Here is a 26,304-nt window from a genome sequence, read left to right as displayed (position 1 = left end):
GATATGAAAATGGAAAGCCCAAAGAAGCATTGTAGAATGTGAGCAAGTGAAAGAACCTGGGTTTCCCCCTTGATTTTTAGGTAGAGGGGAAACCTACCTACTATAAAAAGTTAAATGAAAAATACCAGCATGAATGAACGCCGGGGGAAGTCTAACGCGGGATGCCATTTTTGCTCTAAGTAAATCCACTGAGGGAATTCCCCTCCATTAGAAGAAGGAAAACAAATTGTTAGAAACTACTGCTTTCACAATTCTTTCTATACCCATTTACTTCTTCACTGCCTTCTGAGAGGAGCCATTGGACATTAATCCAGGAGACACTGTCATTGGGTTTGACAGTTTGAGACTGACCACTTGGAACTTGGAGCCTCTATAGAAAAGGAAAGCAATGTGCTAGATCCACAGGGGCCAAGAGACTCCAGGATGTAAGGCAAAGGTGAGCAGTGGAAGGATTGAGGCTGCCTCAGGGGGAGTATGTGACTATGTAACAGGTTCAAGGTGATGTCCCTGATGCCTCAGAGGGAGGGGGACGCAGCTTCAAAGTTGCCTGCCACAGACACCAGAGAACTGACCACCTGGGGCTTTGTGCCTGCAGACTCTGTCCTCAGAGAGAGAATTGGCTTAATCTCTTGGGAGCCCTAATTCCAAGTTCCTGTTTGATAAGTCATCAGTCAGCATTTTGAACCGTGCTGGTGCCTGATTACTTTGAATTATGTGGCCCAGAAACCCCGTAGCTTTCACCTTCTGATTTTTTAAGGCCAATTGAAAGAGAAGCTTGGCAGCAGAACTCTAAAAGAAAATGCAAAAGTTATCACCTTTTAAGAGTAGCTTTTGGTCTAGAGTTTGGCTCTTGGCAGAGCCAGAGCTAAGAGTCACCCCCTGGATGTGGGAAAGGTCCACAGCCTTGTCCAGTAGGGCTGTGTAACTGGACTCAGGTTTGCCTGCTTGAGTTCTGTGGCTCCTTTTATGGCCGTTCCTTTCAAACACAGTCGCCTTTTGTTTTCCTCTTGCCATGGAAACTAGTAAATAAAGAGGAGCGTGATTTTTGAAAGGCCTCCAGCTTTAGATGCATTGTGGCTTTCAAGACCAGTGGAAAAGCTCCTCCCTGCCCCTTACCTGAAGAGGATCTAGCTACTGGGGATGGAGAAGGGAGGCGGGGAAGGAAAAATGAGAAGCTCTGGTCAAGGGAGGCATGGGCTTCGTGTTGATGTCCTCGGATGCGGGTTTCCAACATTTGGTGCTGTTTATTCACAAAACTATGGCATGTGCACATTATACCATTCTTTAGAAAATTGAGTTAAATTCATTGGTTTTTGGCCATCCTTCGTGTAGCTTTCTTTGGGTGATTATTTACATTTTCTTCAGCGTGGTGTCACGCAGACTCACTCCCATGGAATCCAGTCAGATGGTCCTAATGCTTTTGTTCCAGCCATGGACATGTGTTTTGATTTACTAAGCGCTTGGACCGATCGCCGTATGCTTCGCTCCTATGGAAGACATAATTTGCAACAGAAGACTTGGGATAACAGCATCCTGCCTATAAAAAAACAAATTTTTTTCAGTGGCTTCCTGATTAATTCCAAAGTCTTGAACTGTCTTTTGGGTAGATAACCATTTCAAGTGGTTCACCCAGTGAGCTTCTCAACTCTGGATCCATAACAGCCCCTCCTCTGGGGAATATCAACCCCTCCCACCTTCTTCCTATCCATTCTGTCACTCTCAGAGATGCTCAGAATAACTTGGATGGGACCTTGGTTTTGTGTGTGTGTGTGTGTGTGTGTGTGTGTGTGTGTCTTCAACACCACAGGTGAGTTTTGAAGCTCAGGCGTTGTTGAGAACCTCTGAGATAACACGATCATTTAAAAGCAATTTCTTTAATGACATATAGGACACATACGCATAGGAAGAGAAGATGCTCACAGAAATGAAGTGGCTGAGTGATGCCATGTTCACCAAGGGGCTTGCTTCATGGTGAAGACCAGCTGCTCTCTTATCTCATGGGCTCATTTAACTTTATGCAAAGTGCTATAAAACTAAAATTCTATCATGTTTTTGGAATCAGAAATATGAAGAAAAGTCACCTCCAGGTGTGTTTTTTTTTTTTAAAGCAGACTGCCATTTCTAGCCTCACAGATGAAAATGTCATGTATTGGTAAATCCACAAATAAGGAGTCATTTGTTTTCTGGGCAGTGAATGACTGGCTCTGGGCACATAGAGTTTGTGGAGAAGATGGACCAAACGTTATGAGGCCTGTTCAGCTCGTAGGACAGACCCACGAGCTGACAGGAACCACGTACCATGTGCGAGGTACTGTTCTACTCTGCTCATGTCACAGCCTCTCCACAAGGTTGGTGTTGTTATCCCTGCTTTATAAGTGAGAAACTGGGCTCACATCTGCCCAGCAAGGAAGCAGGGGTTCAAACTCAGGTCTGTGGCTTCAAAGCCCTGCTGCAGCCGCTGCAGCCACTACAGCCCTCGGTCTCATGCCTTGCCCTGTGGAGTTGGCCATATTGGATCAATAAAGACCAGGCAGCTGACAGATCTGCAATCACCTCAGAGACATCTACAAAACACCTACAAAACACCTACATATGGCAAAGTGTTCAGAAGGAACTATAGCAAAAGGTCAAATATTCTCCTAAATGTAGCAGTGATAACTGAAGAGCTTTATTAAAAATACCCTAGGCACGAATGGTAGAAGATTAACCTTTGAGAATCTGGGTGGTTTTGTTGACTTCTCTTTCTGCGTATTTGAAATAATCCATTGCTGATTATTCTTGCCAATAAGACATGGAAGAAAGGTGATAAGCTTTTCTGTGTGATGAATAATTCAGGTAGTTTTACATAAACTGGAGGGAAGATAATTGCTGATATGACCTCAACACAGAGATAAGGTGGAGAAAGGAATGTTTGCTAGTTAACTACAAAGGAAAGAGAAATGTGAGAAATAATTAAATCACCTGGTTCTCTGTGTTCTGCGGTTAGGTGTCTCTCTTCCAGTTTAAAGATTGAGCACAATTAGCCAGCAGTGCATTCTACTAGAAAAAAAAAAAAAAGACATGAGTTAGTTTTGTGGTTTGATGCCGGTTGTAGGTGAACTGTTTTTCAACATAACAGTGGTGTTCATGAGTTGAGGTTGTTGCACTACAGACGCTCAAAACTGGGAGACCAGATATCCCAATTGGTAACTCAGTCCTTGAGTCAACCCTGAAGGCAATCCTTGGCTACAAGAGGAGTCTTTCAGAACCAAGCAAATTTTGTTTGAAGCAGAATATATCTTATTTAGATTTTCTTCCCAAGTACAATGTGACACAGAAGTTGCTCTTTGCTTTGACTCTGGGTTCATGAAAATGTATCAATGAAACTTACTTTTCTCATTTTTCCCCTCAAGACAGCTGACACATCTCAGCCCAAGTTTGACACGTGTGCATCTCATCATGTATGTGCTGTGGGGCACCAATGTCTGTGTCTTGTTAGAGGGAGTCTTGACATTAGGAAAGCTGCTTATATAAATAAGGCATGACAGGAGCCCGCAAATTTTAATAAGACATCCCCATTTTCCTTCTACTATAAAAAACAAAACAAAAAACAGAAACAGGCCAGACATGGTGGTGCACATCTGTAATCCCAGCAACTCAGGAAGCTGAGGGAGGAGATCGCAAATTCAAGACCAACCTGAGCAACTTCGTGAGACCCTGCCTCAACATAAAAAATCAAAAGGACTTGGGGTGTAGCTCAGTGGTAAAGCACTCCTGGGTTTGATCCCCAATCCAAAATAAAAAGTCAACTTTGAGGCTTTAATCTCCAGTAAAAGTGGGTTTAGATAGAGTAATTTAAGACACACCCGTTGGTCATGTTCACAATATTAATTTTTAAGATATTAAGGTCATATATGCAGTATAAATCCACCTCTATTTAAAAAAAAACAAGAGTTGTTTCAGGGTTTTCACTTGTTAATTTTCTCTTGAAATTGATATTTTAGATAATTTTTAGTTAATTTTCTTTTATCATTTTCCATGTTTCCTCACTTCTCTAAATCAAGTTTGCTCAACAGGAGGAAAAAGTGCAATAACTGTTCAAGGGTTGGGGAAAGAGGGAAAAAATGAACACACATCTGCATGCCACAAACAGACCGTTCCTAGTGGTGGAAACGTCTCACGCTTCAGTCCTCACTTTGCAAACGAGAACCACAATACCGCCTGTGAGAGGAGTCACCGTGGTGGGCACCAGGTCCCCGGTCAGTTCTCCACCTTCTGCAGCAGAAGGAATCTGGGCACAGTTTCCTCCCCAAGGAAGACTTGGGTGAGGGGCAGCTTCACTAGGAAGGGGAGAAGGCTACAGGTAAGTCCACCAAAACCATCTCCTCTCACCACACAGTGAAACACAGCCTGGGGTCTCACACAGAGAAGGTGCGGTGGAAGAGCCCGACCCCAGATCTAAAGCACACCAGAGAGCCCAGCTTATGGAGTCAGAGAGTCTCCGAGACAGTTTAGCAGTCACCTGGTTCAGTAGGCTCCTGGGCTCCCCATCAGTCTCCCGGGAAGCCTTTCAGAATAAGGATTCTGGGTTTCACTCAGAAATTTGTGTTCAGTGGTTAAAGCTCCCAGGTGATTCCCATAGACTGGCGTGGGGTATCCACTTTAGGGCAGACTTTCCTTTTACAGACGAAGGAACTGGGTTAGTAGAACTGACTTTTCACATGCTGGGTACTCTCAATGACACATCTCTGTTCATGTCTCCCTTGGGCAAATTGCATGTCTGGGGTCGGGGGTGTAGCTTAGTGGTAGAGCCTGTTCTTAGCAGGCTGAGGCCCTGGGTTTGATCCCCAGCACACACGCGCACACACACACACACACACACACACACACAAATTTCCATGCTGAAAACACTGTGTGACCTCTTTTTTACACTGTTTCCAGGACACACTGGATTCTTACAACTGTTCTTAAAAAATAGGTTAACAGCACACTTCTGAGAGGAGAAAAGAGTGATAAAATAATTTGTTCTATGTTTCTGAAATATTTGTTGACTAAAAAAGGTTTCATTGTATTGGTGGAATAGTAAAACTGTTATTCTATTAAAATATTTCCAAAAATTATTTCTAGTAAACTCAACACATATCCTGGTATATTGGTGAAAAAAATCATGTTTATATATTGACTGTATGGCTATCAAAAAAATAATCAGAATAACTTCTCTTGTTCTTTAGTTTCTTTGGCATTTTTTCCTTTAAAAGTATTTTATTTCTTATAAAACATAACATATGAAATTGTAATACAAAAGTAGCAAAGCAAACTTAGAAAGTTAATTTGGTGTCAGAATTTTATGTAATATAAAAATGATAAGACTTAATGTCATATCTTGACTTATCATAAAAATTTCCTGGCTTGCATTTCTGCAAATAGATTTATTAGGTCATTATACTTTTAACAACTTTGTTTTTGTGCTTTAATATTTTTAGTCAATTTTTTAGTGCAGTTATAGGTTCACAGCAAAACTGAGTGGCAGGAACAGAGATTTCCCACCAGCTCCCTCCTCTGACCTCTGCTTAGTATCCTCCTATCACCATCCCGTCTCAGAGTGGTGGGTTTGTTGCAATTGATCAATGTGCACTGATGCGTCATTCACCCAAGTCCAGAGTGTTCATGAGGGTTCTCCCTTGGCATTGTGCATTCTATGGGTGTGGACCCATGAATGATGACACACATCTGCCATGTCATGTGTCTGTTCACAGAAAGCAGTTTAACTGCCTCAAAATTCTCTGTGCTCTGCCCATTCATTCTCAGCCATCCAAAAGTCTAAGATTATGACAATATTTCCAGAGAATATTTTTTTCAGTATATCTTAATTATTTTGTGTCCTTTTTATAAAATTCCTAAGATCTTCAAAGTTATAATTTGTGGTTAATAAAAGTGAAATTCTTGACATATCAATTGACTCTTCTTTGTACAAAAAATATTTAATTGAGAATATATCCTATTTTACAGATTCCGCAATAATGGTAAAATCAAAGCAATTTATATTGGAGGAAGGGTATTTTCAGTTCTATTTTTTAAATTAAATAACTAAATAATCCATGAATACTATTTTCAGCTTCCATTCAGATTCGATCTTTTTGACAAGTATTTTTAAAAACAAAATTTACTATAAATATTCTCTATTAGTCTGTTTAACTTTCACTGAATTTAGATGCTGAAAAATTATAGGTTTTCTGAATTGCATGTCATTCCAGCACAGAATGATTACAAATAGAATCTCCACCCAAACAGCTTTCCTAGATGAGGAAATATTCCAAGCTCAATTACCAAGTTTCCAGATCAAATCGCCTACTATTTTCTGTTTAAGTGATCATCCCTTTATTTGTTTAGGTTCACCTTTCCTTTAATATGTATATCAATGTCTCCTTATTTGTAAGCTTTTTTTGCTTAATTTTTTTTAACTGGCAGCAGTTCTCCAAAAGCTTCAGAAGCTGATCATTAGGAGGCCACCATTTATTGTAAACTACCTTAAAGATTTCCAACTGATTTAAATGAAACTCAATTGTAGAACATTCATTTCTAAATGAGTAAATAAGTAAAAGTTCAATTCATTGTAGGACACTTAGGTTTATTGATAATAATTTGAAGGTTTAAAATATTCTAATATTGGATTGATGACAGACAACAAAGAGATACACCTCATTTATGCCAAGATTTTAAAAATTCACCATTAGCCTTGTCAAAAACATTTGGTAGTTTAGTTGTGTGCCCTTTCTCTCTCTCTGCCTCTCTTTCTTTCTCTCTCAATTTGACAATAATTTTTCCTGGAGACTATTGTAGCTTTTTTGGAGGTGACGGTTTTGTGTGTACCTAACCAATTCTGAGTATAAGTTTACACCATAGGCTGTTTTCTTTCAGAAAGAACACTGTTTTTACTACAGTGCCTGCTCCACCAAAATTTTTATTTGTATTATCAATGCAAAAGCAATAAATTTATCATCATTGTTAAACATTTTAATTGAATGTATGGTAGCATTCAAAAGTCAAGAGTTTGGGCTAGGGTTGTAGCTCAGTGGTAGAGTGCCTGCCTAGCACATGTGAGGCCCTGGGTTTGATCCTCAGCACTACATAAAAATAAATAAGTAAAATAAAAGTATATAAAAAAAAGCCAAGGGTTTTACTTTGGATAGGCTTTCCTTGAGCTGGATTACAACAATCGAATTTCAGAAAATAAACTGATTTTCTATTTTAGGAACCAAGTGACTGTGTGCATACAGTGGAGTCATTTAATGTTTGCAAAATGCTTTTAGTAATAAAGTCAATTCATTAATGACTACTGCCTCACTGTTTTTAAAAACTCTTAACTATTTATTGCTTTTTTACTATATAAAATATGTAATTTTATGTAATTTGTATGTAAAATAAAATATGAAATACATATACTTAGCAACTTAGAATGAGTAATTCTAAATTACTAGTAAGGTTGAAAGCAAAATCAAGAACTTTTCAGATGAACAGAGGCCTGAAGAGTTTACATACAGCAAGGTCTTTGAAGCAACTAATTCTATAGAATGTAATTTTTTTAAAAATTTTATTTTTATTATAAACAAATGGGATACATCTTGTTTCTCTGTACATGAAGTAGAGGTACCATTTGCGTAATCACACATTTACATAGGGTAATAGTTTTTGATTCATTCTGTTATGTTTTTCCCTTCCCCCCACCCCTCCTACCCCTCTTTTCCCTCTATACAGTCCCTCCTTCCTCAATTCTTGCTCCCCTCCCACCTCCCATTATGTGTCATCATCTGCTTATCAGCGAGATCATTTGTCCTTTGGTTTTTTGAGATTGGCTTAACTCACTTAGCATGCTATTCTCCAATTTCATCCATTTGCCTGCAAATGCCATAATTTTATCATTCTTCATGGCAGAGTAATATTCCATTGTATATATATGCCACAGTTTCTTTATCCATTCATCAATTGAAGGACATCTAGGTTGGTTCCACAATCTGGCTATTGTGAATTGAGCATCTATGAACATTGATGTGGCTGTATCTCTGTAGTATGCTGATTTTAAGTCCTTTGGGTATAGGCCAAGGAGTGGGATAGCTGGGTCAAATAATGGATCCATTCCAAGCTTTCTGAGGAATCTCCACACTGCTATTTATCACTTTTTATTTGCAGTCTACGTTCAATAAAAATCAATTCCATAACATGAGAAGTTACGGTGAATCAAAGCATTCATATACAAATATGATACATAATGCGGAATTCATGTGTAACACTCAGGTGTGACGCACAGAGAGTGTTCATTTATACACATGGAGCTTCAGGTGTGCTGAGCCGGGTTCTTTTGTGAAGGTTTCTAAAACTGGAAAAAAATTACTCTAGGTATCAGGACCACTGCAGCTGTATTAGATACTGGAATATCTCAGCAACTGTGTGTGGCCATACAAACAAAAGACTTCAGGGAGAGATGATTTTTAAAAAGGTTTCTGAGTCTCAAGGAAGTTGTAAAAGATGTACTTTCCAGAATCAAGTTCATATTAAGTTTGGAACCAGGTTCAGGTTCTGACTATACAAAAACACTGACTTTTAACATTTAATATTCCAAATAAGGTTATTCTGATTTATAAAATATTTAAAAATGTGCTTACAGAATGCATACAAAACTTTGTAAATTTAATGCAAGTTAGGTTCCATGCTCCTTCTCAAGTACTTGATTTATAGTTGTGGCTCCTTTATATGCTGTATTTGCCTTTTTTATGTCAAAATTTACCAACTTTGCCTTCAAAGCATATTTTATTTTTAATTTTAAAAAGTATTCAACAAATGCAGAAATAAAAGTCAGCATTTTCAAATTAAAGTCAATGTGATTCTCTTTGAAATCAGTCTAGCTCAATAAGTCAAATGCTCCTGTTGAGTGGAAATAGGAAATGGGAAATATTTGCTGTTGAACTTTATAAGTACATAAGGAATAGTTGCTCATTATTCTTGGATTTAGAATAGATTCCAATCCATCATTGCCCTGGAATATGTCAATTGCAACATAAAAATTCAAATACAATGTCAAATCCAATGCCTCAGAGAGACTCCAGTTCCCAACAGGACCAAGATAAATGAAAATGTAAAATGTTATCTCGAGAAGAGAGTATGTTAGTATTAAATTAGTACTGCAGAAGCAGGACACTGAGGTTTACAGTAATACCTCAAAGTTCCTTCTAATGTATATATAACTAGAATCATAGAAGCCTTTCATATTACCTGTTTTATGACTTTAGATTCAAGGAACCAAATGAAAACCGAATCTCCATTCCACATCCCATTCTTTACCTCCAGATAAAGTAAATATTTATTTCAAGATAAAGTTTTAAGTGTTCATATTTCTTAATCCACATTTAAGGAGATTATTTCTTAACTAATATTGGATATTGTACAGGAAACTCCATATTGAATGTTGGCACTCATCTTCTGGTCAGACCTCTTATGTCTTCTTCAAAACAATCCCATTTAGGATTTTCAGCATTTTCTGCTTCAATAAAATAAGGGGTGGAACTAGAAGATTTGACAAAAACTTTTTTTGTCCATGCCGTGGGGAATTTTAAATGCCATTTGAATTGGGTTTGGGCGGGGGGAGTGGAGATGTTTCTTGACCTGAATCTTTTAATAGTAGAGTTGCAGAAAGAGAATAAAGTCTCTTGGAGGCTGTTGACCGCAGGGCACAGCTGCCTTCCTTGGTGGTGGCTTTATCTGGATTAGGGCAGCTGAGGTATTCTGGGAGGAGTTACTTGAATGTGTTATGACAATGTTTTGATTTGAATAAATCTGACGGGTTTGGGCAGCACCACGAGCAGCAGCCCACACCTGACCATGTGCACTCTGCATACAGGGCATCTGGCTGGACGCTGGGTGCACAGAACTTCTGACTTGGAGTTATACAGGTAAGGTTGGTTCACTTCCCTTTCTGAATGTGTGCAATGAACTTGAACTTGAAAACAAGCATAATTAATTTAAGAGAAAATTCCATTGATCTCGGTGAAAAGTGTTACTTTATGAAGTAGCTTGCTAATGCACATTCGTTATCTGCAGTCATTGCCTTGGGGCACATTCTTCTTTAAATATTCCCCGAGTTTTAAATGGACACAGATATGCTGTTTCTGCAGCAAATTTGTACCGTCTAGTTTTTGTGATCAGTGATACCACTATAACACCTCTAGTGTTACCTAGTGGATGGTAAACACTTAAACACACTGTGTACATCATACATTTATTAGTTGTTTTGAGATATTGAAGTTTCATATTTAATTTTTCACTAGACATACACTTTTAATATAGTTAAAGTGTTTTGGTTCATGGTTGCCTAAAGGATCTGTTGCAAAATAACAGTGCTGTCGAACAGTAAAATAGACAAATAGTTGTAGATTTATACTATACAAACCATGTATGAAGCTATTCAGACAACTGCGTGTATGCTCAGCAGTAGGACACATCCATCAGTTTCTGGGTCCTGCACATATTCTGTAAAGACCTGACTCCAATTTCCATTTCTCTCTGACTATAGTGAATGATGGCTGACATTTTCATCAGAGGCCCCCACACAGCTAGCTGCTGCATCAAGTGGCCAGCAGGGGTGGCAGCAGTGTCCAGTGGGTGTCCCACCAGGAGGAGACCAGAAGGGAGTAAATTGTTCCTACACCCGTCTATCTAAGCTCATGAATAAGAAGTGTTCGTTATGCTGAGTGGAAGCCTGGTTCCCTTTAAAGGAAATCCTACAGAAAGAAAAACTAATCTATGGTGCATAATAATCAGAACAGTTGTTGCCTCCAGGCAGAGTGATTGGAGGAGGTAGCAGGGAACTTTCTGGAACGATGGTGATATATTACAGTTTGATGAGGTTTGGGTTAAGCTGCTTCATGCATTTGTCAAATCTCAGTGAATGCACACTTAAGATTTGTGTATTTCACTGTACTAAACATCATGAAAGAAAAAACTTGAATATTAATACAATTTGACAATAAATATGCTGGGGGACTTAGGATGCTATGTATTCACACCTGTAATTTACTTTGAAAATGAATTTTTAAAATTAGGTTTATTGGATGGAGAGAAGAATAGATAAAATAAGCAAGAAAAATCTTAATAGTAGGAAGGGAAGCAGGTGGTGAGTATTATGAAGTTATTTCAAAGGTACTGTTTGAAAATGTCCATAATGAAATGTCAGGGATAAAGTGACCTTCATGTGTATGATGGTCCACAGGGTAGACCTGTCTCTGGTCTCTGCCCCAAAATAACAGTTTTCATTGGTGGAATGAGTGGGTATTTTTGTGGAATGTCAGTGTAAATGTGAGTAACATCCCATGACTGTGACCACAAGTAGGACAACAAGGACAGTGCAGACAGATAAGAATCTGATGAACTTTCTCTTTGAAAATAGATTTATTTTCCAGAACAAATTTTTATTGTATGTGTGCATATCACATATGCAAATATACACATGCACCCATATATACATATCATGAACAAAATACATGTCTATTTATGTAAATACATGCATATAAAATATATTTAAGGAATATATACCCAAAAGTGGGTCATAATTATTTCTGGAGGGCAATACCACCAGCAATTTTCACATATACTCTTATTTTTTGTTGGCTAGTGTTTTTAAATTTTCTATAATCGACATTTATATCCCATGCCATTGTGTAATTTTAGATATGTGATTATTAAATACTTTGTAACAATCTTCATTCTAGTCAATCAATCATGAGTGTAGAATGTTGTGGTTAGGATGTGAGGTGTCCCCCAAAAGCTCATGTGTGAGACAATGCAAGAAAGTTTGGAGATGAAATAATTGGGTTATGAGAGCCTTAACCCAATCAGTGAATTAATCCCTTCATAGGTATTAACTGAGTAGGAACCAGAGACAGGTAGGGTGTGGCTGGGGCAGTAGGCATTAGGGGTGTGCATTTGGTGTATATATTTTGTACCTGGCAAGTGGAGTCTCTCTTTCTCTGCTTTCTGATCATCATTGAGCTGCTTCCCTCCATCACACTCTTCCGCCATGATGGTCTGCCTCACCTTGAGCCCTGAGGAATGGAGCCAGCTGTCTATGGACTGAGACCTCTGAAACCATAAGCCCCCAAATAAACTTTCTCCTAAAATTGTTCTTGTCAAAGGTTTTTTGTTATAGCAGTGAAAAAGCTGAATGGTTTCCATATGTTCTGAAAGGCTATAGCCTTTTACATTGATTTAGAGGGCTGCTGAGATAGACCATCAAACTTAATTCCAGGAATTAGTACCAGGACTACAGGGCAAATACAAAGAATTAATAATTCTTTTTTAAAGCAATCTTAACATTTTATATCACATTATGCTTTCCCACATGGCATCATACACTTTATTATTTTAGAAAAGGCATGGCATGTTGGGCAAGAGTTCTCTCCATTTGATAGCAGGAACTCTGAGGCTCAGAGAGAAACTTGCCCCACATCACACAATAAGCAAGGATGAGACCCAGTGTGTAAGTCCTGGTCCTCTGACATAACACCAAGAACTTTCTCGCTTTCTGCTTGAGGTCAGAAAGGAATGATATAAAGAAAGGTATGTCTATTTTTATACAATGGACAAATTCTTAAAAATTTTCATGAAAATCATAGTGATCATTGAAATGCCATAATAGATGTTTCCTAAAAGTAAACATTCACCTTCCAAATGGCAAAACAGTGACTCTTTCATGTCATTGAATGCCGTGGATAGAAATTCACTGAAAGAACAAATGAAATAAGCTCTCCAGTTTTCATATGACTCTGAAGGTAGCTCGGGAGCTTGGTTTTCAAACTCTGTGTCCTTTTCGTCTTTTTTTTTTTTTTTTTTTTTTTTTTTGGTGGTGGCGGTACTGACAGCTTCTCTGGAGGAACCAAGGGACCTCTGTTTTGGGTGTGGCTCCCAAATTTGCTTCTGTAAGTTGCATGATTCATTTGTTGGGCTCACTTAATGCAAAGTGGTGGGAAGCTGAGGGGAGGGAGCTACTGTACTTACCAAGAGAAAAATATAGTACTTTGGGGGTTTCTAATGGCTTTCCTGAGATGAGGTGTCTGCTGAGCTGAAAGAACCTTAGCACTTTGAAGTGTGCCTTCAGTGTCTGACAGAAAACCTAACGTCTGTCTCCTCTGATGACTTCTAGGAAGGTTCAGGCGTGCTGCTCACCAGTCACGTGTGGGATCCAGCGTCAGGTGCGTTGTACTTATTACTGTTTTCGAATCCTCCTAAAACCCTATTTAATAAACAAGGGGACTTGGGTTTAGACAGGTTGACAGGCTTGCTCTCAGTCACAACTGGTCGGTAGTGGCACTGAGATGTGAAAACCCATACTCTTCTCAACCCACCAAGCCTGTGAGGATGTGCAGTCAAACCATAAACTCAAGGTGCATCTGGGAAAGTATATGAAGAGCTTAAATTAGCAACTGCACCACCTTAAGAAAAATTAAAGAGAAATGGTTTGTGGTGAAGGGAATTTTTTTTTTTCCTAGTGCAAAATTTTATCGCTTTGTCTGGACTTCCTGTGTCAGAGGGAGCCCATCTTCATGGCGAGGCTGGGTCCAGCCTGTGCGCGTGACTCGTCCTCCTAACAGATTCCCTTCCTCCTCTTAAAAGACTGAATCCTGACGCCCAGATGCACCTCAGCAGACGTCAAACTGGTGCTTGGCTTTATGAGTGAGAACCTCTGAGCTGACTCCCATGAGCTGTGACTCATCAGCTTCTAATTATAACTTGTCCTGGCTTCTCAGATAATGGGTTTGTCTCAATGGTTTCCAGGGACAGATTAGATCAGTCCTATATTTTGTGGGTCTTGGGTGTTCAGCCAGCTCACGTTGCTCTTTGTGGAAATGGAGACGGCAGTTGAGAATCTGAGCGGAGCCTCTGACAGTGTTCAAGGCAACTTAATGAGCCCCTTAACAAGTGGCCTCAGGTTCTGCTGACAGCGTCAGAGTTTGGCAGCCCTGCTTCTGGTTCCAGCACCAGAGTGCACGATCCTGAAAGAGCTTGGACACCTCGAGGACATTAGTGCCTCCTGCTTGTGGTGGTGGCAATGGGTGATGGGCATGAGACCCCCAGAACCTGCTCCCCAGGGGACCCATGAACAATAGCAGTGGGCAAAATAGTGAGCAGAGTCAGAGAGTGAATGAGAGATAAGGTGTCACACGATCTGTGGACACTGAAAAGACCCCACAAATGCCTGTGGGCACCCCAGGGACTCCCAGATGTGAAAGCAGACAGGGGCACAGCTTCTGAAATGCGAGTTACTTTGACCCAGCGTGCTGGGACTGTCGGGGGCCTGAGAGCTCCTGGGTGTCAGTGGCACATTTTACACACCAACCTCAGCTCAGAGAGACTAAGTGACTCTCCAGGCTTACAGACTGCCTAGAAGTCACTGCTTGTCAATCCCCAACCTGGCATCTTTGTTACACAACAAATATCTAAGTTGTTCCTCCAGAATTATTGTTTATGATTCAGTTGATTATAATTGAGGTGTTTTTGTTTTTTTTTTCCCCCCATCTTAAAAGATGTCAGCCTCATTCAGTGGTAGATTTCCAACTGTACGAGCTTTGGCAGGTGATACCACCTCCATAACTAACTACCTACGCTGTTCACACAGAGATTTTTATAGATGGCTCAAAGCTCAGGATTCTGAGGGTGAAATTGCTATTGAGCCTTCCTTTTCTGTCCAGCTTGTTACCATGACTTTACCTCTGTGCCCGAGCTCCTTGTCAACACTGAACACAGAGCCAGTGCAGGGTAGAGATGGGATGGATGGATGAAGAGACCAGGATATGGGGACAAGGGCAAGAGATCCGGAGCTGCCTAGGTCAAATTTGGAGGTCAAGACCATAGGCTAAGTGCAGAGGGCCAGATGCAAGGTAGAACCAGTCTCTGGAGTTGAATAGACACAAGGTTTGAGAGAGGATAAGAGCAAGCAAGGGAGGAGCACCTTAGGCAGGAATAGCAGAGACTTCTAATGCCAGTACTCATCAACCCAGAGCAATGGATTGGAGATTAAGTTTGGTAGGATTGCTCTGTGATAGATTAGTGCTGTCTGCTCTGAATGAAGAAGGGAGACTAAAGGTATGCATGCCTCGTATTTGCAGTGTATAGTAGCATGACCATGGTTAAAAGTGCAAGCTTTTCAGATGATCTTATCTCTACCTATTGTGGTTAGTGATTTGGGAAAAATCACTGAACTCTTCGGTGATTTTTTTTTTCAATTTGTAAACTGGTATAAAAACCCATAAGCGTTTCATATTAATTGCAACAATGTGGGACTGTTACTTAGAAAAAGGCCTGAGACACAGTCAGCACTTAATAAATATTAATTATTATAACAGGGATACTCCTGATCTTAGACACTTAACCATAAACAGCTTTGGAGTGTCTGTATTATATAAGGGCAAGGACTGGATTTAAAATGTCATAGCAAACTTTGGGTTAACTGGGCAAGTTCTCTTTTTCTAATAATACATATAAGGCATTTTGAATCTACAGTATTTAAAACAAAGCTTAAAAGTCTGTTTTGAACCTGAATACTAGAGGGGATGTTCTTAGAACGACGTGGATCACATAAAAACAGCCTCCACCTAATCCACTTTGACGCTAAGTATGGGTTTTTATTTAAACCACTTAATTAGCTTGTTCTGTGGTTATTTTTAGTCTGCAAATGTCTGATAATCCTCTCTTTTCACTGGAAGTAGGGAATGGTGGAGGAGCGGAGGGAATAGGAGTAACAGAGGTTCTGACAAGCAGGTTCACGCTCTGTGGTGTGGGACAGGCTTTGCTGCAGATGGGGGTTGGAGATGGTGTGACCTTTTCTCTGAACTGCACCTTGCTGCCCTAATGGGGACCTGGCAGCCCCTGGGTCTACCGTTCACCTCTAAGTCTCCCCGCCCGATGCTGTTCATTTGCTCACACCCCACATACTTCAGGGTCAGGAGGTGGACATGCCCTCTTGTCCCTCGCCTTCCTGTCCCTTTGGGATGCTTGTTCCCTTGCCAAGGTTCCTCTCCTTTCCATCCTCAGTCCCTAGTGAGGTCACACTTCATTTTATGAGCACTTAAGCCTGTCTTCCTCTCTAGGTCAGATCCCACTGTCCTGCCAGTGACTCCACTTCCAGGTGGACCTTCCCCAGCACCCTAGTTCCTTGGTTCCTTGATTCCCTTGGGGACACTCACACCACTCCACACCTCCTCGGCCACCCACTCATCAGTTCATATTCTGGACATTGCCATCCCAAGACATTAATCCACCTTTGAATCTGGATCACAGTGCCCCTCTATGACCGTCACATACCCGTCCATCTCACCTCCTCTATCATTCTGCTTTAACTTACCACCAGTTCTTTGATCCCTCTGCCACTCTCTCTCTACATACCAGCTCCTATCTTCATTCACATGAAGCCTGCTCTTATTACCACTCTCAGCCTCCTTGACTCATCCTGTGTCCTATGGATATGGCCAAACTCCAGCTCCTCAGTGAATCCAATGAGGAGTCTCTCTCCTCTGCTCTGAACAGCAAGAGAAGATCAAGGAACACCCATTACCCTGAGCTGTTCATTGCACATTGTATACATGAATCAAAATGTCCCACTGTGCCCCATAAATATACACAATTACTATAGGTCAATTAAAAATAAAGTACAAAACAAATGATGTTCACTAGTTTCACTTAAAATTCATGATTGTACATTTCAAAAGGTGTCCCAACAATTCTACCATCTAGAAATCTATGTGTCATGGTTTGGATATGAAGTGTCCCCAAAAAACACGTCTTGAAGGCTTTGTCTCCATGCAGCAATGTTCCGAGGTGGGGCTCTCGGGAAGTGATCCATCACAAGGACTCTGACTTCATCAGCGGATTAATACATTAATGGGGGTGGTGGAGCCGTGGGATGAAGTTGAATGACGGGTCCTTGAGGGGTGTGCTTGAGACAGCCTCTTGTCACTGTCCCCTTCTTCTCCCTCTCCTCCCTCTCCTCTTCCCTGTCCTCTTCCTCCTCCTCTTCTACCTCTTTCTCCTTCTTCTTTTTCTTCTTCCTTCTCTCTCTCTGCTTCCTGCTGCCATGAGCTGAGCAGCTTTCCTCTGCTGCGATGTTCTGCCTCACCTCGTGCCCAAAGCAATAGATACAGCCAAGTTGATCATAGACTAAAGCCATGAACCCAAATAAATCTTTCTTCCTTTAATGTTTTTTTCTCAGGTATTTTTCACAATGACAAAAAGCTGACTAACACACTACACTTCCCATTTTCCAAGGTGACTATTTGTACTCCAAACACTCACTGTCTTCCTCTACTTAGCTCTGCGGGTGCCTCTCCCCATGCTTCGATATGAAAATAAAGCCTTCCACTGCCTTTGTTTCCCTAACACAAAAATGACAAACCTCTCCACACAGCATGGATCATCTGCTTGCCTCCTGTTTCAAAGCACAAAGTGACTCTCATCCAACCAACAGCCAGGCAGTCTCTCTGATCTCGTATCATGTGAAAAACTATGGAAACTTACCCATCTCCTTTCCCTTTTCTATTTTTTCCCTTTCTACCATAATATTCTTACCAATATGTAAATAGTATGTAGTGTTTATCTTAAAACACAAGACAAAAAGAAAAAAGTCCCATCCTTCATTCACAGTCCTGTACCCATTCTGTTCTTCTTAGCCAGAATTGATCAGTTTTCATACTCTGTTTCCATGTCTTCGCCCATTTAATCTTCAGCTTATTCCACACTGGCTACCATCTCCATCTTAACTGACATTGCTTTCGACAAAGTTACCAATGTCCTTGGCACTCAAGTGATACTTTTCATCCTCTTCTAACTCAACCCAGCTAAGCACTCCCCCTTAAATGCTTTCATTAGGTCAGTTTCCTCTTACCTCACTCACTGGTCTTCTCAGTGGCTTTGGTTGTTGGTGCTCATTCTCTCCATATCCCAACTGTGGAGTGCCCAAGATTCAGTCCTGGACATTTTCTCTCCTCTATCTATATCCTTATTTCCAAGCTTTAGTTGACACTCATGTACCACCTAAAAGCTGATGGCTCCCAAATTCATATGTCCAAACTTGACAGCTCTTATGAAGTCCCCACTCTAAGAAGAAGAGGAAACCACAAAAGTAACCAACTTACCACATGCCAGGTCAACCTGAAGTGCTTCACATGGTGGAGGAATTGACCTTCATCACGTACTTCAGGTAGGTACACTGTCGTCTCCCTTTTGTAGATAGGGAAACTAACTCATAGCATAGCTTGCAACCCACGACTGGTTAATGGCAGATCTGGAATTTGAAACTGAAGTTGATTCTGTCTCCTAGATGGAAATTCAGATACCATCTAACATGTTCTCATGGCATGTTTCTTGAGACAGAAATCTGAAAGTGATCTTTGGATTCTTTCTTTCCCTCACTGTCCACATTCAATTCATGTGGAATTCCTGGTCATTTCAGCTTCACAATGCACCTTGAATCCAATCACTCCTTTCCATTTCTCTTGCCATTATCTAATCCAAAGTTTTTCAAACTTAGCACCATTGACATTTGGGGCTAAGTAATTCTTTCTTGCTTAGCAGCATCCCTGGCCTCTGCTGAGTGGATGCAACAGTATCCCCTATATGTGACCATCAAAACTGATTCCAGGCATTTCCATGTGACCCTGGGGTATCAAGGACCACTGACTTACCCCAACTCTCAGACTTTCTTGCCTGACCCACAATCATAGTCTGTTCTCTGGTCTTCTTGCTCTCAATTTTATTCCTACTTCTTTATTGTTCATAAAACAAATGGAATATGGAAATAAGATTCAGCTATTCCTCTGTCTAAAATGTCTTAATGCTTTCCAATTGAATTTAGAAAAGAAAAGCTTATGGAAAAATATCAGATTTTCACAAAGTCTTTGCACGATCTGGCATCTGCCAAATTCACCACTCATCTCGTATCATGTTCTCCTTGGCTTCACTCCGATAAGACTTCTTTCAGTCCCTCAGAGAAGACTTCTTTCAGCTGGAATTTCCATCAACTATTCCTTCCTCTGCCACGAAATCTACCACGTCCCCCTCTGCACACACACGCACACACACACCCTGTCCCAACCCCCATTTCACAAAACTGGCTCCTTATCATTCTTCAGGTCTCAGCTTTAGTGCCACTTTCATGGAGAGACATTTTCTATTCACTTTATGCAAATAGGCTTCCTTTGCCTCCCTCATCAATATCAATCATCCATATCCATCATCAGTATCCACCATTGCACATCACCTCTTTCTTTTACCACTCATCATGATTACATATGCATTTGCTTTTTTCTGCGTTTTCTGTCTGCCACCTTGGACTACAGGCCCAACAGGGCACGATCATGCCAGTCTCGTGCACTGCAGGGTCCCTGACATGTAGAACCGAGACTTCAGCATAGACACTCAATAAGTGGCTCAGTGAAGAAGCTGGTGATGGCATGTCACTTAGAACAGCTGAGTAATTTCTAAGATTTGCAAACAACAAACTGCCAGTGATGGAATGCAATCTGGGGAGGAATGATATGAAGAAGGAGGGAAACCGGGGCACAGCCTGGAGTTTAATCAGAGTCCGTGCGGTTTGTCTTGGAAAAAGAGGAAATCCTCCTCGGGCTGCCACCGTGCATTCGTGAGCTGTGACCTGGTGGGTCCCAGGACAGGCCTGTTATTTCTCCCATAGTCACCCACTACTGGATAAGCCCTTGGGTAGCCTGGTTGTCCCCATTTCAGTTTGTGGTTGTAATTTGGGGGAAGTACCCCCGTTATCGGTTCTGCTGGGCTCCTCGTTCAGGATGTTAGGAAACAGGAATCAAGCATAACCTCCTTTGGGCCGTTTCAACAGCTGTGGTTTTGAGGAAGTTCTCCCCTCCCAGAGCCAGCTTCAGGCACAGGAGACGCACAGCGAGGACAGGGCTCTGTGGCTGTCTCCCTGGAACCGTCCTGCAGCATCCACCTGCTTTGTGTGAGACCAGCACATGCGCATAGGCGCTGGAGGTAGTCAGCCATTTCTACAGTGCATGGTCTTTAGGCAACACTTGGCCCAGTCTTCTCATTTCATGGAAGGAGACGGAGGCTCTGAGAGACCGGCTTGCCCGTTGTCACACAGCCAGTTAAAGAACAGAGGGGTTCAAACAAAAGTCAGGCACCTTCTACCATCCCTCATTGTCTGGAAGGCTTGCTTCGAAATGTTTGACTTTTTTTTTTTTTTTTTTTTTTTTCTGATTAAAGAGTAAGTTTTAGATGAAAATTCAGAACTGCCATTCTGGTGTTCTGGGTTCTGTGAAGCCTAAGAAGGACCGTTGGCTGCCTCCCTTCCAAGGGAAGCCCCACCACTCGTGTGTCTAGTGAAACCCAACCCTGTCCTCTGACCTCAGCGCAGCCCTTACACTTCTACCCTTTTGGTGTCTTTGGTGTCAGATGCGACTTGCAGACACCAGTCATCCTTCTGGGGTCTTTCCTCCAGCCCATTCATCCGCAGTCCTGCCTAAACCACCTGGTCAGTCCCTGCTTTGACTCTGGACCCCTTTACTGGCCAATTCTTACTTGTTGTGAACACACCTAAGCCATGCTCAGCACCTGCAGAGCCAGCAAACCCATCCTCTGACTTCCTAAAAGCTTCCCCACTGTCGCTGGGTGCCGTGGCGCTTGCCTATAATCCCAACGGCTCTGGAGGCTGAGACAGGAGGATGGCAAATTCAAAGCCAGCCTCAGCAACTTAGCAAGACCCTAAGCAGCTCAGCAAGACCCTGTCTCTAAATAAAGTATGAAAAAGGGACTGGGGATGTGGCTCAGTGGTTAAGCACCCCTGGGTTCAATCCCTGGTACCGAAATAAATAAATAAACTAAACAAAAATAAAAATAAAATAAAATAAATAAAAAGCTCCCCTGTCAGCAGAAGACCCCCTTGACTCATGGAGAGTATCCGAGAACCCAGGCTGACTCACCTTCCTCGTCTGCCTCCCCAGCCCTCGAGTTCTAAAGAGGAGCGGCCATTAGAGCACCAGAGTGTTTCACAGGGACACACACACTGTTCTGCCTTCATTTTGCCTTGGAGTGCTTCAGAGTGTATTAAATTTTGCAAGCTGCTTCAAGTCCTTCTTGGAATGGATAGACACGTGTTCCAATTTAACTGGGAATAAACAGATGTGAGTGCAAACAATGTACTTACAGTGACAGAATTTGCTAAAGAAGATCAAATAATGTGAGAAGTAAGGACCATACAGCTCAAAACTGGGTCCCTTAAGCTGAGGGCTTTACTTAGGCCCAACTCTGTATCTTTACAAGAGGGAGGAAGTTAGAGCGCTATAAGGAACGGAGCACAGGGCTGACTTCTGGGGGCAAGACTGAAATATGTGATGGATGCTATACTTATCCAGTTGGATCCTCCCATGTGAGTGCTGGAATCTTCAATGTGACACAAGGCTGCAGGGACACATAGAAATAGGAGCATTGCAGCAGTAATGATTCATCAGTAATGGTGGTGACGGTGGCAGGAGGTGATAGCTGCAGCATTGGCAGTATTCATAGCACATCTTAAACAAGTTCTTCCCAAGAAGTGATTTTTTTTCTGATTCTGGGGATCAAACCCAGGGCCCCACACATCCTCAAATGCTCTACCATGAGCTACTTCCCCAGCCCCTGACCCTTTTAAAATTTTATTTTGAGAAAGAATCATCCACGTTGCTCAGGCTGGACTGAAACTCACCTCCTGCCTCAGCCTCCTGAGCAGCTGGGATTGCAGGCGTGTACCACAGCCAGGCGCTAAGGAGTGACCTTGATCATGCGTGTTGTTCCTCACGTCCCTGGAGCTGCTCTGGTTTTTTGCATTTTCCCATCTTTACTCTTCTGCCTTAGTGTTTGTTCTGTGATTGTTCCTCAATTTTTCCAATAAATTTATTTTCTGCCTCAGTTAATCCAGAGTTGATTTCTGTGGCTTGTGCTTCCACACTCTGGGACATACCATGTGGATGAGGTAAATTAATGCTCCCCAAAGTTGTGCTAGTTGGGCACTAGAAATTCTCAATGGTGCACTTAAGTACTCTCTTTATTTGGAAAAAAAAAATGTGTTGGAAAAGTGGAAAAGTGCTCGTTATGATCCATGCTCTCTAAGGAGATGAGAGGAGTTGCAAATATCAATGGCCGTCTCTTTAGCTCTGTGTGAACACACGAGGAATGTTAATTGAATAAATGAATGAAATGTTTCTTTAGAGAAAATTGATTCACCTTTGAGTTTCCTGCTGGAGTGAAGAACTTAAGTTGGAGGTGATGACCTGTATTCTCTAGGTCTTTTCTAGATGTCCCTTAAGTTAGAGTCTGAGAACCTTATTTAACAGCAAAATCACTCTTTCTTTATCTGGTAATTGTCTTGATATGCAAATAGAATCGAATCCTGTAGGTGCTGACTCCTTAAGTTCTGCTCTCTTCAAATGTTCTGGAAGAAGGGTTGATTTACCTCTGTTATTGTCTAACGCTGAGCTTATGTAATCTTTATGGGTCGATCCTGAAACAGGCACTGTATACTGAGAAACTCACCAGAGTCAGAATTAATGCACAAACAGGATTGGACATGTTGAGAAAGGTCCTCAGATGATCTGCAGTGCACCTTCTTGAACTCACACGGAAGCGCGTAGAACGCAAATCCTTCTGACCAGGTGTCTAAATAACCAAGCTGCCTCTAGGGGCCCTGTCCCAATCATGGACCCATAGCATTGTTTCAGGTGAAACATCTCCATTTCGTTCACAGGGGACTGCTTCACGCACCCTCTTGTTCGGTTTATTTTATTTCAGTGGTCTTCCAAAGGCGTGAATGAGAATCCTTTAATAAATTCTGTAGATAAAATTTTCTCTAAAATCTAAGCCAAGATAAGGTGAAGTTTCAGAACACAAGAAGGTATTTTCTCCTCTGGACAAAAGAGTTTCTCAGTGTGTTCCTTCATGAAAGCTGATGCATAACTGCACATCACCTCTGTGGAGCCCTAAAGCACAGGTTGCTCCGGGCACTTGCCTCTGCTTCTGGGTCCGAGGGCCACACACATCTTGGTAGGGATGAAGTCTGGAAGGAAGCTGAGGTCATTGTTAGAAATCAGTATGGGAAAGGCAGGTCTTTATCCGAAAGGCAGGGGTGTGAGGGAGCACTCCAGACTAATCTGCGTCTCCAGGAGACTCATGTTCCAGATGGGGAAGGAGCTAAAGAATCAATCCAGAGAAAAGAGTCTGGAGTTGGGAAGATCCAATTAGAACAACCAGAGATAGGAGTTTGGGAACAGTTCAGAGGACAAGCTGATTGATTTGCTGAACACCATCTTTCTCGTTTGTAACCTAACACACTCAAATTAATAACTCTTATGTTGCCATGTTTTTATTTATTTAGTTAGTTATTCATTTGGTACTGAGGATCGAACTCAGGGGCACTCGATCACTGAGCCGCATTCCCTCCCTATTGTGTATTTTATTTAGAAACAGGGTCTCACCGAGTTGCTTAGCGCCTTGCTTTTTGCTGAGGCTGGCTTTGAACTTGAGATCCTCCTGCCACTGGGATTACAGGCGTGTGCCACCAGACCCAACACTTTTCCATGTTTTAAAGACACTGCCGTGTAGGAATCTGGTAGGGGAATAAATATGCTTACATTTAACCTGCTATTTTGAATCTTCATGTACTCCCTATTCAAGGATATAAACTACTCCACTCGCTCACCACCCATATTTAACTCTCCTACTGCTTTTCATGGAGGCTGGGAGGGCAGGGGTAGAATTCACTCACTCAGCTACCTGAGTCAAAGAAAGCCTTGGCTCCTCTTACTGTATTTTTCCTGCCCAGATGGTGAAGATAAGATAGAACGGACTGTACTGTTGTCTGCTTTTTCAGTACCATGTCTCCGAGGGTCTTGAAATCTCATTTTAGTAACAGAAGTGTGTTTTCCTTTGTGGACCAAAAGTTGTAGATGCAGACAAGAACAGATCCCGAAGTTCTGCATGCCTTAAGCTCTGCTTCCTTCAGTTATGGAGGGCGGGCATTAGAAGAGAGATAAAGAATGACAGCACATTGGGAAGATGAGGAGGGATTCCCCATTAAGAGTCTGTCTATGTACATGGTGGCCCAGACCTATGGAGATCTGCATAGAGACAGGTGCGAAATAGGACTGTGTTTTGGAAACTGTGGTAAGAAGCAGGAATGAGTCAGGGCTTACTATCCCCAGAAAAAGATATTGCTCACTGGGGAGGCTTTGGGGCAAAGCCTGTACATGCACCTGGGGGTGGGGTTGGAAAGAAACTGGCATATGGGGATTCAGAAGAAAGGAGTGGGGGAAAGAGACATGAATGAAGGCAAGGTGGGAAAACACATTGGGGAAATAGTTCTGAAAGTGGGTCTCCGAGACGGAAAAGGCTGTCAAAACAGAAGCAGAACTCTCCTGTCATGTTGATAGAGAAGGGAGATTTGCAGATTGTGTGGGAAATCCACAGTCGTGCATATTATTTTTCTTGCTTCTAAATTTAATTTTTTTTTTTTTTATCTAACGTGTGAAATAATTGTGGCCTAGAGCAATGCAGTTTTGGTAACCTTAGAGTTATACTTAATGTCCAAGTTTAGGGTTTAGCCAAATATAGCATACCTGGAAATGATCCTTATTTGTAAGTAGCTGAAATAGAAGCTGAGTCACAGAGGTGACACAAACATCTCTGGTTTCTGTCTTATACCTCCTTATTCCCTGGGGTGTTGGTGATGTTTGTCTTTGCTTGCTCAGAACCTGAAGTCTCCTCTCTATCCAATGGCCCCAGAAGAGACTTTCACCATTTAATCTCCCAGACATCAGTGACTTTGTTTTATGATTGGCTTGTGGAGTTGAGGAACAGGGCATTTTATTAACTACAGTGTCAGCAATTCCACTTGTGGTTCCAAATGTTGGTAACTGATTAGGGATCATCTTTAAAATCTCACCTACACTTAAGTTGGATTTCATGTGTGCTTAAAGGGTAAGGAGAAGAATGCATCAGGCTTGGAAAAAGATATGTACTCTCTTCCCAGCTTAGCAATCAACTAAAATCACTGTTCATTCTATCCCAACCCCTAGCCCTGGTGAGAGGAAGGACTAGACTCGGATGTGGAGCGACACTATCTCAGAGGCTCTGAAATCTCTCCTGAAAAAGTAGAGGGATGAGTCGACTTCTGAAAACTTCCATCATAAACAAAACTGAGAATTCTGCCATGCAGCAGGGCCTACGTGAAGGGAAATCAAGATGATCCTTCGGATATGAGAGAAAGTACTAGAGCCTTTATTAAATATGATTTTGCATTACATCTTTTCAAATTTTCTATTTTTGCATACATGTTACAATATGCATTACATTTTCGTATATTGGCAAATGTATATTATCTATGCATTCCCTTTGTTCCTCTGTCTGTCCTCCCCTCTCCCTCCTCTACTACATCTGTCATCTCTCTAGCTGTCCTTCCATCAGGAGGTACACTGAGCAACTTCTTTAGAAGTGCAAAGTCCTGAAAGAGTTTTTTTTTTTTTTTTTTTTTTTTTTCCAAGCAGGTTTCAAGGAAGAGCTAGGAAACTGTAATTATCTCACTGATTTATTTTCATTAAAGAAAATATTTTCTTCAAGGTAACTATACCCCAAATGCTAACCTGGAAAATAGGGGAAGCTGGGCTGCTCCTTTGCAGGAGGGCTGGATGCAGTGGGTAGGGGATGGGTCGGCCCTGCAGGGTTCCATTTTCTCTGCTCAGCTCCCCTTGGTCAGTATGAAGTCCTATTCGAAAACCAGTGTGGTAGCTCTGAAAGCTGCAGTTTTGGAGACTAAACTGGTTCAGTGCTTGAAAGCAGACTAACAAAATATGATTCCTGTTGTTAGATCGGGTCTTACAGATGTTGCCCACTAGCTGGATCCACCGCAGCCTCTTCGTGTCATGTGCTGAACACACCCTCACAGTCAGCTTCCCAGAAGGAGCTGTCGCTGCTCAGGCCTGACACTTAGAATAGAGTCCTTCCTCCTCCTCAGGGAACTGTCTTCCCCAGCTCACTTCCTGCCTTCCTGCTTCAATTTCTTCAGCACAGTTTACTTTCCCACAGAGAATGGTCAATACTCATGACTGCGTGTATTTCAGATTATAACCAGACTCCTGCGGCAAGCATTTCTCTAATCTTATTTCAGATTTGTTATTAGCTCCCTCCATGGAAGGAGATTCTGCTTAAATGAAATTCAACCCTTGTCCTAGGGGAACCTTCCCCCTTAGTCAATGCAACCATGTGGTCACGATTTTCTATCTGGTA

The 26,304-nt window shown here is 41.7% G+C and overlaps 1 long non-coding RNA gene across 1 annotated transcript in view; it reads right to left on the bottom strand.

The window, feature by feature from the left end:
- LOC306640076 overlaps positions 1-26,304 on the bottom strand; it is a 60,173-nt gene continuing 33,869 nt past the window's right edge. Inside the window, exons 2-3 of the long non-coding RNA XR_013757733.1 lie at positions 2,962-3,039; positions 1-1,537 (exon numbers count right to left, since the gene is read on the bottom strand). This is a non-coding gene — a long non-coding RNA (uncharacterized lncRNA). The remainder of the gene's footprint in view (positions 1,538-2,961; positions 3,040-26,304) is intronic.

This window comes from Sciurus vulgaris (genome assembly GCF_902686455.1).
Source record: "Sciurus vulgaris genome assembly, chromosome: 11".
Lineage (NCBI taxonomy): Eukaryota > Metazoa > Chordata > Mammalia > Rodentia > Sciuridae > Sciurus > Sciurus vulgaris.
Note: the sequence above shows the minus strand (reverse complement) of the source record. Positions and strands in the feature narration are given on the sequence as shown.